This window comes from Pavona decussata, unplaced genomic scaffold (genome assembly GCF_977016875.1).
Source record: "Pavona decussata unplaced genomic scaffold, jaPavDecu1.1 SCAFFOLD_83, whole genome shotgun sequence".
Taxonomy (NCBI): domain Eukaryota; kingdom Metazoa; phylum Cnidaria; class Anthozoa; order Scleractinia; family Agariciidae; genus Pavona; species Pavona decussata.
In genome coordinates, this window is record NW_028145501.1 from 1,637,033 (window position 1) to 1,651,431 (window position 14,399).

Here is a 14,399-nt window from a genome sequence, read left to right on the forward strand (position 1 = left end):
TCCCCTACCCCAAACAAGGTAGAAAAATTCTTACGTTTTTCTTGTGGATTCTAAATTGGCTACTGCATTGCATCAGCATGGACAGCTGATCACTACTAAATTCAATGGCTAAAACTAAGTGTAATTATCTGATTGAACTCACCAGCTGTTTAATAAAATAAACATGGCAAAGGTTGATGATGTCTCTGCGCCTGAGATTTACCTGGAAAGTGTTGCAATATAAAAATTAGCTTAAGACAAAGTCTATTGTGAACACAACGAGAGTCAAGAGCTACACAATTAACAATAATGTGGTTCTGTGGATTATTATTATTTATCCCACATTACGGTAACCTGTTCATTGCGCGTGCGCGCATTCTTGAGTTAAAAATGACTCCCAGAATGCAAGTTGTATTAGTCCATACATGCATTACAGAAGAGTTAGCAACAAAGTCTACAGGGTCCTTCAATGTAGAGCTGACTGAGCAAGTCAGCATAAGCAGATTTACCTTCAATCAAATAAACAAATATAAATACCTTGTACAATGCTTGTACAGTAGCATATAAATTTTAATTTAATTTTGGTGGTTTCATTCTAGAAATTTGAAGAAAAACTTAACAGTGTTTACCCTTGCATGGACTACACATGATTGTAAGCCTAAAATACATGTATCTTGTGCCAGAGTCTGCAATTAGTGTCCCTTACAAAACCATAATGCTTCTCCTTCAAAATAGGCAGCTTTACCAAATATACAGTAAATGCAATAGTCTTTTCTTGTGCTTCTTATTAATAAGTACAACAAGTTTCTCCTACCTTTACGTTCTGTTTAAGGTGTTTGTACTTGGCTTTTGGTTGCTGACATCTGTCATGTTCTTAAATTCCTTGCACCCTTCCTAAAAATAAACAATGCAGTCAATTTTCAGACAACAGATGCAAGTTACATTTGTATTTCGAATACTTAAATACATTTGAACCTTAGCTTGCAGTGTGGTTTAAGTAGTACAGGGCACGAAATTGCGCCTGATACAGTCGCCAATGCGCCTAAGTTTTCCGTGTTGGCGACCAAGGTTCGAAAGTTAGTCGCCACATTGGCAACCAGAGCCCTTTGCTTTATCCTACTTTTATGTATTGTGCAATAAAATAAAGCTCGAAAAAATCGGTGCGAATGGTGAGGTTTATTTGTAGCAAAACCGTCACGAACTCTCCGTCAACATCCGCCATCTTGGATAATTTAGACGCTACGTTGTATATTGTGCATTCAAATGTCCCTTTTGCTAACAGTACATATTGCGGGCTCAGAACATGACCGCCTCTGAAAATCCAAGATGGCGGATTCCGTTGCTTGGACTTTCATAATGAAAGTGATTTAAATTTAAAATGAGCGTCGACGAGGATCGGGAAAATTTATTTCAAATATTGGTGCGCGTACAACCGGGACCGAGGATGAGGTTTTGGAATTCGCATGGGTCGTGGAAGAAACATATGCCGACAAGAAAAAGTTTTTTCGCACCTTGCCCCTCCATGGCCACGTGGGATTACCGAAAGACAAATAGGCCATTTTACAGTTATGTGTTTTGTGACCTGGCCTTGGATTGAAAGCGAGGCTGGGGGTGACCTTGTTTTGATACAAACCTCACTGTTTTTCATATGTAAATACAAACTAGTTAACATGAGAACAGCATGATCTACATATGAAAAGCAGTGAGGTTTGTATCAAAACAAGGTCACCCCCAGCCTCGCTTCCAATCCAAGGCCAAGCCACTAAGCACACAACTGTAAAATGGCCTATTGGCAATGTCCCTGATGCTAGAGGATATTCCTTTACGACAAGAAATAGCAGCTACAATTACTTCTGCTGATGGAAACTGTCTTTTCAATGTTGTTTCGTTGGTTTTGGTGGGCGATGAGACGAAAATGAGTCTTGCGTTTGCTCGTGGCTGTTGAGCTCATTTTGAACTGTAAATTTTGAATAATTTCCAAAAATTAAAAAAAAACTTACCATGTGATGAAATGTTGGTGATGTTCATTTTTTACTGTGACCAGAATATTTGTCGTTTGCTATTCTTTAGACATCAACAAAACCTTCCAGGCATTCCTAATGCTAGGAAAGCTTACGATCGATTTGATATTGTCATCCATGATAACGCATTTTCAATATTTTTTGTTTTCGTTTTGGAAAAAAATGGCTACTAACTTTTTGGACTTGGCGACCACTTTGGAATATTTAGGAGCCAAATGTCTCCTTAAGAAAAAAGTTAATTTCGTGCCCTGTAGTATCTTACCAAACCATTTCCCTTGAAAAATTAACAAAAGGAAATAAGCTGTGCTCTCATCAGCATGGACAGCTGGCTCTAATTAAACTCAATGGCCAAAGATAAGAGATTATCTTTTTGAACTCACCTCTTTGATCAAGATAATGGTATTAGGTTGATGAAGTCTCTGTACCTGAGATAATTGCACTGTACCTGGCAAGAGATAAAAATTAGGTTAAGACCAGCTGCTGTGAATACTCAAAGAGTCAAACAAAAAGTCAACCATGACTGTTATTACCGTGAGAACCATAATTATTATTCACTCAGTGACACAGCCAGTAACTCTGAGGCAAGTTCCTCTATCAGGAACCTAACCTATGCCCTTCTGATTACTAGTTTGGATTCTCTACCACTGAGCTGTACAGGAGACTTATACCTGTATGAATGAGCTAAGGCCATTAAACTAGGTTCTTCCATACTGCTAGGATTTGAATGTCAATATGTGGCATATGCACAATCTTTTGCATGCATTTGTTATATTGTTTATGGCTTGTTCATGTTAGCTTTTGCACTTTGTTCTGTCTCGTTGAACTGAAATAAACTTGTTATCGCTTGTTTGGTTATTCTCTAAAAATGTCCTCACTTGCTGAAATGTTAGGACCATAATACCAGTATTGCGCACACCCTCAAATAAGCATCCACCCTCATGGGCCCAAAATTAAATAAGCGAACAGGGCGGTTAATCAAATAAATATGGTAAAAGGGATGGTGTATATTAAGCCTGTGCTAAACAAATGGGAATGATATTATTCAGTCAGTGACAGACATCACATTTATGTCATTACTGTGGTTCTTACTTTTGAGTATGTTGGTGAAATTACATGTATCATTTTAAATTTAATAAAAAGCTGCTGAAATGTTTTTGTTTTACAAAAATTTTATTTTCAAAACTTATTAACTCTGGCCTGTGTTGAACTTGCACAAACTTCAGAGTAAAGGGTCGTCTTTGATGTAAATCAGGGACCACAAGAAAACTGGGGTGAGTTCCATTCCTGAACTTGAAAATGTTCCTGTCCCATACCCTTTGGCCAAGGGCCCTGAAATTACAGTGAAAAGGAGTATCTCTTTATCAGTAAACAGCACAAACAAAACTCACCATATAAAACAATGTCATGTTAATGTTAATGGTGTCCTTGTTCCTTGTCTTCTGACTGACACTAAAACATTACGTAAAGGTTAGTACAAATCCTTTCTGCCCCACTTAGCATGAATGATTATACTAATGGGATACATGTAGGACTGAGCAACACATTGCGCATTGATTCAATTTGAGATCAAACAAGTTGTTCTTTGTTCCCAAAATTATCAGGTAGAATAGCCCCACGGGGGGGGGGGGGGGGGGGTACTTGGGGGTACTTGGATTCAGTTTTGTTGGGTATGTGCCGCTGGCCTCTCATAGCCCCTGCCCCATTATAGTCTATTTTGTGGCCAGTTATAGACCCCATCTTAGTCACTTTTGGGAAAAAACAATTTTCACGATCCCTACTAAGTCACTTTCTATTTATGCATCTACTTTGTTCTGGACCGGTGGTTTTGTGCTATTGTGTAACTGGTTTATTGAAGTTGTGGTTTCAAGAACGAAATGTAATGCAAGGTGATTGTTGCATTTAATAAACAACTTTCTGACCTTTTTAGCTAAGATCATTTTGAATCCCTACATAATAGAATTTTCTTACCCCAAAAATCCGAAAATGTGCGACCCCATTCTAGTAACTCTATTGAATATGCAACCCCATTATAGTCAATCCAGTCGTGAAAATGCGACCCCATCCAGCGGCACATCCCCATTAGCCTCTTATAAGGAAGTATCCTTCCCGGGCTTGAGTTATGGGTACACACACTAGGATCGAGAAGACTGGGTACACAGGACGAGCAACACCACAACAACTCGAATCACAGAGGTAACAAGTCAGCTCGTTATATGTGCTGAATCACTTGTGTGGGTCGGTACTAAATCAAAATCTACATTGTGCTGACAATTTAATAATTTTAAAGAAAAAATTAATGTTATAATACCACAGTAAACTTTACATCCGTCAGAACGTCAATTTTTACCAACAAACCTAAACGGATGTTTTGTTTTACTTAACAATTAGACGGCGAGCTCGAGGTAGCCAACTATCAAAGGCGATAGAAACCGAGAGCGAGCCGTCTAATTGTTTTAGCATACCTCAAGGATCGATCTATGAAGCAAAAAATTCTTTTTATTTCATAAATTTTGATATATTTGTGCAATGATGCATGCTGAATCACGCGCGCTCTGACGAACTGCTGTCTATCGATCAATAGACGGCACCTGTGTAGCCAATCAGATTGCACGTTACGCGATAGTCTGTCACTGAGGTATGCTAATTGGTTCTAAAGTACGGTACTGATGCCCTGCTATGCGGGGCTTTTAACAGTCTACTTGACCCCCCCCGGGGGGGGGCATTAGTGGTGTTTAAACACCGGGCCAATAATGTTAAGTACATTAAGCGCACTTTGTCTAAAGTGTGTGGCATTTTCATATTGGCCAGTTGGTAGTTTGCTTTGGCGACACGAAGCGCTTCTTTAAAAACTCTAGCTTGCTTGAATGTTTGAAAGACTGCGGAACTGGGAGCGCAGGTTTTAAGTTGAGTGTCAAGTGGACAGCATATTCTGAAATCAAGCCATAGTCTCTCCTATGTTAATGTACACAGCGTCTAAAGGTTTCTGTCTCCTATTTTAATGTACACAGCCTCTAAAGATTTCTGTAAGCCTCGTCTTTCTGGTTTATAAGGGCCCAGCTTACCTCAACACACGTTCAAATTTCGCGCGAATGGTCGATGTTTAGCACGTCAAGTTGGCGCGTAACATGACTTCCACACAAATTTAAGAGGACAGGAACTTCAAAAGCCTGCAAAGAAGATAACACAGATTTTCTTATATCATTAGAACCAAGTTTAGGAAACCGAATCTAGCAAAAATGGAACATACTTGAAGCAAAATGCCCCGGTCAAAATCTCGTGGCCATTTTGGATTGTTGTTCCGATCCCATCAAGAACACGTGACGAGAGGTACGCCCGAGAGGGGAGGGGAGAGGTTGAAGATTGATTCAGAATGCGGTATTTGGATCCGGGGGAGGGGGGAAACTTGGCCCATGTTTGGGTATAGGGGTGCCGCTGCGGGTTTGAAACCCTGACCCCTTTTAAATACCTACCCTGTGTAGGACGATGTCCTTAATTTTAAGACCCTATTTAGGACAGAGGACAACATCTAGCTCTTGTGTTACACGAGTGTTCATTGGTAATAGTAATAACATTTAAAGGCCCACTGTCACTTACCGGACGTGATGTTCCACGCATTGAAACGCGAATACCAATCACAACAGATAAAATAATACACTTCCTAGAAGTGATGGCGAAAAATCCCAAAATTTCGCATTAACAGCGGTAAACCTTAAGTGGAAGCATTGTTCACTAAAATGAATGCAGACTAACGTCTCTGATTTCGGATTGCCAAATACTCGACGACAGTCTTGCAACCATACCCTGTCTAGGACAGGTCCGGGACAGACTCGCTTGAAATTATATACCCTGTTCAGGACAGAGGGGCCAAAAAACCATACCCTATCCAGCGGCACGTCCCCGTATAGCCCATATAGGGGAGTACCCCTCCCCCTCGGGATTTGGATATTTCGATTGACAAATATGTCGATAAGTTATTTAACATTCTTCAGAAAATAATGCTCTCTAAAGGTTACCGTATACCTTTAGAGGTGTCTTTAGAAATGTAGTGCGACCGATTTAAACTATAGATACCTAAACCCCTACATCAAATTAAAGCTTATAGAGCTTATTATATAACTATACCAAGAATCTTGAAGTAAAATGAACTGTCAAATTTTTCACGACCTCTAAATGCGAGCGTCTGAATCACCTTTTGAAGCTACAAGTCAAAGCGAATTTTGTTTTTCGCTAATTTCAGATTTGCTCCCGAGTTTCCGGGTCCATGCAACGCGCTGAAAAGACGTGTCTGCGTTTTGCCCTATTCAATTGCAGTGAAAAGTTACAGAACATTTTCGAAATAGTATTTAAAAAAAATGTGGATTGATCAGTACAAAAATCGCCCTCGGAGAAAAAATATTTGGAAAGAAAAAATCGCAGAGTGGTTTTTGTTGTTTATACGTTAAACTACATGTAGCTACTGTCCAAATTTAAAGGCAAACGAACAAACTCCCTCTGAGTTTTAGCTCTTTAAAGTGTTCCCTTCAAGTGAAAAAATTGATTCAAGAAAAAAAGCGCTCCAAATTTGACAATTCATTCATTTCAAAATCCTTGGTATAGTTTGAAAGCCAGCTTTATAGGCTTGGTTTTGATATGGGGTTTACGTGTCTACAGTTTAAACTGGACGCGCTACATTGCTTGGACGCGAGACACCCCTAAAGGTACACGGTACGGCCTTAAGGCTGGCAAGTCACCCGAAGACATTGTAGGGAAATAAGCGTTTCATTCATGTCCCTTGACATGTCCTTGTACTTTTCATATATCCCTTTAAAATATAAGATCATTAAATAGAATAATTTTTTTCCAGCTCTGAGAACCAGTGTTTTAATAAAAATTCTCAGAAGGCTAGATTAGAAACGTTCCAGCCAGTTACTGACCGTCTAATGTATTCAGCTCCAGCCAGCTTCGGGTAATTCCAGCCAGCAGAGTGGGTTTTTGGTCGAGGAGCAACGTCAGTTACTCCTGATTGAAGGAATCGATCCTGCTGAATAAGCGTCATTAAACAGAAGTAATTTGGATATGCTTTAACAACTGTAGTTCTTTGGAAATGAAGGCAAAGAAAAAAAATTCAACTGTAAAATTATGGAATTTCATGCCTTGTTCCAATTGAAGATCCTCCGACAACATGCCTTAGCAACTGTACTTTAAAACTTTCATTGGGGGGGCGGGGGGGGGGGGGGTGACACTACAGGGTGTTTCAAAAGTTCGTGGACATTTTAAAAAGTCTATACTTCATCCAGATTTCTTATATTTCTCTCCATTTTCTTGCAGATATTAACAAATCTTATTGTTTATCGATTTTCAGAACTTTTGTATGAGTCAGATAAAAAGCCTTGTTGAAATAAATATTTTCCCGCCAAAAGGTGCAAATCTGTGTCGTGTGTGTTTTTGAACTTTCCCGCCATTTTTGTCTGTTTTCAGTAGCAACTACATACTGTAGATTTTCAACGTCTTGATAAAATTTCTAATTATGAACCCTAAAAAAGCAGTGTATTTAAGAGCACAGGCAGCAATTCTACGATCATCTGGAGTATCTGTTCGAGAAACGGCTAAAATACTGCAAAAAAGCAAGAGCTGGGTAGCGAAGTGGTCAAGTTCACAAGAGTTTTACGACAAGCCAAGAAGTGGTCGACCATCAGTCCTTAACAGAACCGCAAAGAAAGTTATAGAAAAAGCAAAGTATAAACGAGGAAATTCTACGAGAAAAATCAGCAAACAACTGAAGAACAAAGGTCTGCCTGGATCTGCACCAACAGTGTGGAGGTATATGTCAAGAAAAGGATGGAAACCTTTGAGACGAAAAAAGCTTCCACTTCTGAGCAACAACCAGAGGAAAGCTCGCTTAGTATTCGCTCGTAAATATCGTAAATTTACAGCAGATGAATGGGAAAATTTTCTCTTTAGCGATGAGTGCCCTAAATACCTTTTTCATCTTCCGAACCCTAAAAACGATATAGTATGGGGCTCACAGGAGAGTCAAGTTCCGCCATCGTACCAAGTTAAAGGAAGCGCCAAATGGATGGTTTGGGGTGGCATGACAGGCCGCGGCCTCACTTCCCTACATTTCATCCCGCAAGGACAAACTGTAACGGCAGAGTATTATATCACAAAAATCCTTGAGAAAGAAGTGAAGCCTCTTTTCAGCCGAAGATCTACAACAGAAGAGCCTGTAAAACGAAAGATTTTCACGAACAATAGCAGTGCGACCTTCGTTCAAGATGGCGCACCAGCTCATACGGCGAAAGCAACACAGCAGTGGTGCAAGAGAAACCTCCCGAATTTTATCCAAAAAGATGAGTGGCCAGCAAATTCACCTGACCTTAACCCTATTGAAAACCTATGGAGCATCATCGACGAAGCTGCATACAGAGATCCGATCCCTAAGACGATGGGAGGACTAAAATCAAGGTTACGGCAAGCCTGGCGAAACATACCGCTGGCAAGCCTAAGGGAGCTGGCTCGTTCCATGCCGCAACGGCTCAAAAACGTTATTCAGAACAATGGGGGGCACTCTGGATATTAATTTTTTTAACAGTGGTCGAAGGAAGCAATGTACATAAAACTGGAAAAGCTTCATTAATATCGGATTCGTAAAACTATCATTTATTTGTATTAAAAAAAGTGTCCACGAACTTTTGAAACACCCTGTATAGATCAACGGATCGATTCCTCCTTCGCTAATTGCAGGAATCGATCCAGCTGAATGAGCTTCATTCAACGACAGAAGTTCTTTCGAAGTGAATTAAAAAAATTAAACTGTAAAGTTATGGGATTTCATGCCTTATTTATATGGGAGACCCTCAGACAACATGCCTAAAACACTGTAGTTTAAAACTCTGATCCGGCTGAATGAGCCTCATTAAACAGACGTTCTTTTCAAATGAAGGCAAAAAATTGAAATAAAAAATTATGGGATTTCATGCCTTATTTCAATGAAAGATCCTCAGACAACATGCCTTAACAACTGTACTTTTTAACTCTCATTGACACTATAGATCAACGGATCGATTCCTCCTTCGCTAACTGCAGGAATCGATCCAGCTAAATAAGCTCCATTAAACGACAGAAGTTCTTTCGAAGTGAAGGAAAAAAATAAACTGTAAAGTTATGGGATTTCATGCCTTATTTATATGGGAGACCCTCAGACGACATGCCTAAACCACTGTAGTTTAAAACTTTGATCCACTCTATAGATCTACGGATCGATTTCTCCTTGGCTAATTGCAGGAATCAATCCGGCTGAATGAGCCTCATTAAACAGACGTTCTTTTTAAATGAAGGGAAAATATTAAAATGTAAAATTATGGGATTTCATGCCTTATTTCAACGAAAGATCCTTAGACAACATTCCTTAACAACCATGTGTAGTTTAAAACTCTGATCCACTCTATACATCGTCGCATCGATTCCTCCCTCGCTAGCTGCAGGAATAGATCCGGCTAAATAGGCTTCATTAAACAGAATTTCTTTGGAAAGGAAGGCAAAACAAATTTAAACTCTAAAATTATCGGATTTCATGCCTTATTTCAATAGGAGATCCTCCGACATAACGCCTTAACTCTCGTCGACTCTATAGATCAAGGGATCGATTCCTCCTTCGCTAATTCCAGGAATCGATCCTGCTAAATAAGATTCATTAAACAGAATTCCTTTGGAAATGAATGAAAAACAAATTCAAACTCTTAAATTATATTTGGGATTTCATCCTTTATTTCATTAGAAGATCCTCAGACAAAACGTCTTAGCTCTCGTCGACTCTATAGATCAAGGGATCGATTCCCCCTTCGCTAATTGCAGGAATCCATCCGGCTGAATAAGCCTCATTAAACAGGCGTTCTTTTCAAATGATTTAAAAATTAAAATGTAAAGCTATGGGATTGCATGCGTTATTTCAATGGAAGATCCTCCGACAACATGCCTTAAAAACTGTAGTTTAAAACTATGAACCACTCTGTAGATCGTCGGATCGATTCCTCCTTCGCCAATTGCAGGAATCGATCCGGCTAAATAAGCTTCATTAAACAAAATTTCTTTGGAAATGAAGGCAAAAGAAAACTAAACTGTAAAATTATGGGATTTCATCCCTAATTTCAATGGAAAATCCTCAGACAACATCTATTAAACAACTGAGGTTTAAAGCTCTGATCCACTCTATGGATTGTTTTAGCTCCTCTCCACCCAATCCCTTACTATATTCTCCTGTCACTACATGGAGCTAAAAAAATGTAACCTTTTGAGTTATTTGGTAATGAAGACCAAAAATTTCAGTGAGATTTTCTCCCTTTTGTTAAAGGAACTTCTTCCGACAACATGCCCTTGCCAAAGACTACTGATGTGTAAAGCTCTTATCCATCCATAATTATTAAAGGTGGTTGATTTTGTAAATGTTATGTATTTACGTTTGTATATGTCATTTATTTACGTAATTTATCACTGACTGCTGTCCCCCTTTTCTCCACCCGCCTCGACTAGCACCTGCTATTTGCGGGCGGAAATGTTTTGAAATGTTTTGCCATGTAAATAACTGTTGTTATAAATGCTTTGCGATGTAATGTCGAATAATTAATTAAATTAACTAATTAAAGTAAATAGTTAATTAATTAATTACATCCATTTTGAAATCACCGGTGATCCTTGGAATCTGATTGGTCCAAAATAGTGCAATTTATTCCCAAATTGCACCATTTTTTGCTCTAAATCGCATCCTTTCTTTAGCTGATCAAAATGGAAATGAAGTAACACAAATAGAATATTAATATTGACAATGATACTCTGTGATTTCAAAAATGGATGTAATTAAGTGGTAATTGAACTTCATGTCGTGCAATTTTGGTCTGAAATCATACTTGTGATTTCAAATCAAACTCGCGCTGCGCGCTCGTTTGATTTTGAAATCACGCGTATGATTTCAGACCAAATTGCACTCCACTCAGTTCAATTACCAATATTAATTGATTAATTAAAGGGCTGTAAATAGAAGCAATGTTTCTAGATTCAATTAGCTTGCAATTCAACGAGAATATGTAATAATAATAACAATAACAGTAAACCAGTAAATAATTAAACTGTAATTCTATTCTTCTATGGATCCATTCCTACATTAAACCCCGGCGCACCGTCTTCGCTAATTGAAGGAATCGATCCGGCTAAACTGAAGCTTCATTAAACAGAATGTCTTTGGAAATGAAGGCAAAAGAAAAATAAATTGTAAAATTATGGGATTTAATCACTAATTTCAATGGAAGATCCTCAAACAACATTTTAACAACCGAGTTTTAAACCTCTGATCCACTCTATGGATCGTTTTAGCTCCTCTCCACCCAATCCCTCACTATTCTCCTACCACTACATGGAGCTACAATAATTATAACTCGTTGAGTTATTAGGTAATGAAGACAAAAAACATTTTAGTGCGATTTTATCCCTTATATTAAAGGAACTTCTTCAGAAAACATGCCCTTGCCAAAGACTACTATTGTGTGAAGCTCTTATCCATTCTATTCTTCTATGGATCAACGGATCCATTCCTGTATTAAACCCCGGGACACCGTCTTCGCTAATCGAAGGAATCGATCCAGATGAATAAGCGTCAAATGAAGGGAAAAAATTAAAATGTAAAATTATGGGATTTTTTTGCCTTATTTCAATGGAAGATCTCCACCGAACATGCCTTAACAACGGTAGTTTATAACTATGAAGCACTCTGTAGATCGACGGATCGATTACTCACTCGCTAATAGCAGGAATAGATCCGGCTAAATAAGCTTCATTAAACAGAATTTCTTTTTTGAAATGAAGGCAAAACAAATTTAAACTCTAAAATTATGGAATTTCATGCCTTATTTTAATAGGAGATCCTCCGACAAAACGCCTTAGCTCTCGTCGACTCTATAGATCAAGGGATCGATTCCTCCTTCGCTAATTGCATTAATCGATCCCGGGCTGTTCGTCTGAAAAAGTCTCATTAAACAGACGTTCTTTTCAAATGAAAAAAAAAAAAATTTAAATGTAAATTTATGGGATTTCATGCCTTACTTCAATGGAAGATCCTCAGACAACATCCCTTATTAACGGTAGTTTAAAACTATGAACCACTCTGTAGATCGTCGGATCGATTCCTTCTTTGCTAATTGCAGGATCGATTCGAATTTCTTTGGAAATGAAGGCAAAAGAAAAATAAACTGTAAAATTATGGGATTTTATCCCTAATTTCAATGGAAGATCCTGAGACAACATCTTAACAACTGAGGTATAAAACTCTGATCTACTCCATGGATCGTTTTATCTCCTCTCCACCCAATCCCTCACTATTTTCCTACCACTACAATGCAACCCTTTGAGTTATTTGCTAATGAAGACAAATAAAATTTTAGTGAGATTTTATCCCTTATCTTAAAGGACTTTCCTCAGAAAACATGTCCTTGCCAAATACTACTATTGTGTAAAGCTCTTATCCATTATTAATATTTTTCTGTGGATCGATGGATCCATTCCTGCATTAAACCCCGGGGCACCGTCTTCGCCGAATTGCAGGAATCAATCCCGATGAATAAGCTTCACTTGAAGGGAAAAAAAATTAAAATGTAAAACAATGGGATTTCATGCGTTATTTCAATGGAAGATCCTCAGACAACATGCCGCAACAATTGTAGTTTAAAGCTCTGATCCACTCTATAGAACGACGGATCGATTCCTCCTTCGCTAATTGTAGGAATCGATCCGGCTAAATAAGCTTCATTAAACAGAATTCCTTTAGAAATGAAGGAAAACAAATTTAAACTGTAAAATTATGGCATTTCATGCCTTATTTCAATAGGAGATCCACAGACAAAACGCCTTAGCTCTCGTCGACTCTATAGAGATCAAGGGATCGATTCCTCCCTCGCTAATTGCAGGAATCGATCCGGCTAAATCAGCTTCATGTAAACAGAAGTTCTTTGTTAATGAAGGCAAAAAAAATTAAACTGTAAAATTATGAGATTTCATGCCTTATTTCAATGGGAGGTCCTCAGATGATACTGACCCACTCTATGGATCGACGGATCGATTCCTCCTTCGCTAATTGATTTAATTGCTAATTGGCGCACTAACAGCTCTATCTTACCACTGCAAACCTGCTACAGGCTATCGCTGGCAGTAAATTTGTGTCACCTTCATCAGAGCAAAAAATTCCTAATTCAGGTGTCTCCAAACAAAATCTATCAAAGATACATCTTCTACCTTGGATACGAGGTAATTAAATTGCGCATGTTTCAGTTTAAACTTATTCATAATACTCTGTTCACAAAGGACAGGCTTTTCAAAGCAAGTATTGTACAGGACGATTAATGCTATTTCTGTAAAGAAAATTCCTGAAACACTTTTGCATTTGCTGTTTCACTGAGCGCTTACAGTAGCTTTTTGAAATGATTTTTGGGAATGGTGGCTTCGAAACACCCATATTGAATTCAACCTTACTCCCTCTAAAGTTTTATATGAGGTGATAGACAATTCAAGGTTCTGTACGCTGCTCAATTTTGCCCTTTTAGTAGCCAAGTTTTACATATATCGTTGCAGTCTAGATGAGGCACCTCTTTTCTTCCCCGTGTTTGAAACAGAATTACGTGAAAAAGCTGGCATCGAATTTGCCTAGTTCCTAGGCCTCTCTCTGTTTTTCATCTCGGTCAATCCGTTTCGGATCACGTGGTCCGAGCGAAAAAGCGGGGCCTAGACAAAAATCAAAAATTGAGACAAATGTCTCAATTTTCCTGATGGCGTGAAATGTTACGTTGAGTGGTTCGCGCGATGGCGAAAAAATCGGAGGAAGTGGTAAGTTCGAATTCACTTTGACGCAAATGCTTCGGTCGATAAGTCTCTTTCGAGTGTATAAGAGTTATTAATTCATATTATTTTTGTAAAGGAAACAAATGAACCATACGGTACGGCTTTATCCTCCAGAAAGCGCCTTTTCGACGAGCAATTTAAAGGTAAGCATTAGTTTATCTCGACTGGGATATGAGCGATCGGCTTCACCGTTGAGATCACCATGTTGTAATGGAAGGCTCTCTATTTTCAACCGGTTATTAACTACGTTTTTAGAAAGCGAACTAGAGAATGTGACCCAATTTGGCAGTTTAACAACACCTTCGAAGGAGAAAGACGAAGATAAGCCTTGTTTAAGTTTGAACTTTATACTTTTCACAAGGGACTACGTGAGGCTTTTGTTTTTCTTCGTTTTTGCATCAAAGAGCAGCAGCAGCAGCAGCAGAAGTCTTGACCGGTTTTTAATTTTCGATACATTATTCGGCTGGAGAAAAAGTCAAGAGAACTTTCATATTTCAGTCGCAGTTGTTTACATGTTAAAGCTCCGTTGGAATAAGGTCG

The 14,399-nt window shown here is 38.6% G+C and overlaps 1 long non-coding RNA gene across 11 annotated transcripts in view; it reads right to left on the reverse strand.

The window, feature by feature from the left end:
- LOC146475772 (uncharacterized) overlaps positions 1 to 14,399 on the reverse strand; it is a 238,143-nt gene that overhangs the window by 82,479 nt on the left and 141,265 nt on the right. For 4 of the 11 annotated variants that reach the window (XR_014865824.1, XR_014865827.1, XR_014865825.1 and 1 more), the window contains exons 3-6: positions 3,389 to 3,449; positions 2,381 to 2,445; positions 794 to 873; positions 143 to 202 (exon numbers count right to left, since the gene is read on the reverse strand). This is a non-coding gene — a long non-coding RNA (uncharacterized LOC146475772). Of the gene's footprint in view, positions 1 to 142; positions 203 to 793; positions 874 to 2,380; positions 2,446 to 3,388; positions 3,450 to 5,062; positions 5,168 to 5,247; positions 5,300 to 14,399 lie in introns of those variants that run through there. The other 7 variants (XR_014865821.1, XR_014865826.1, XR_014865823.1 and 4 more) reach the window with 5 other exon arrangements.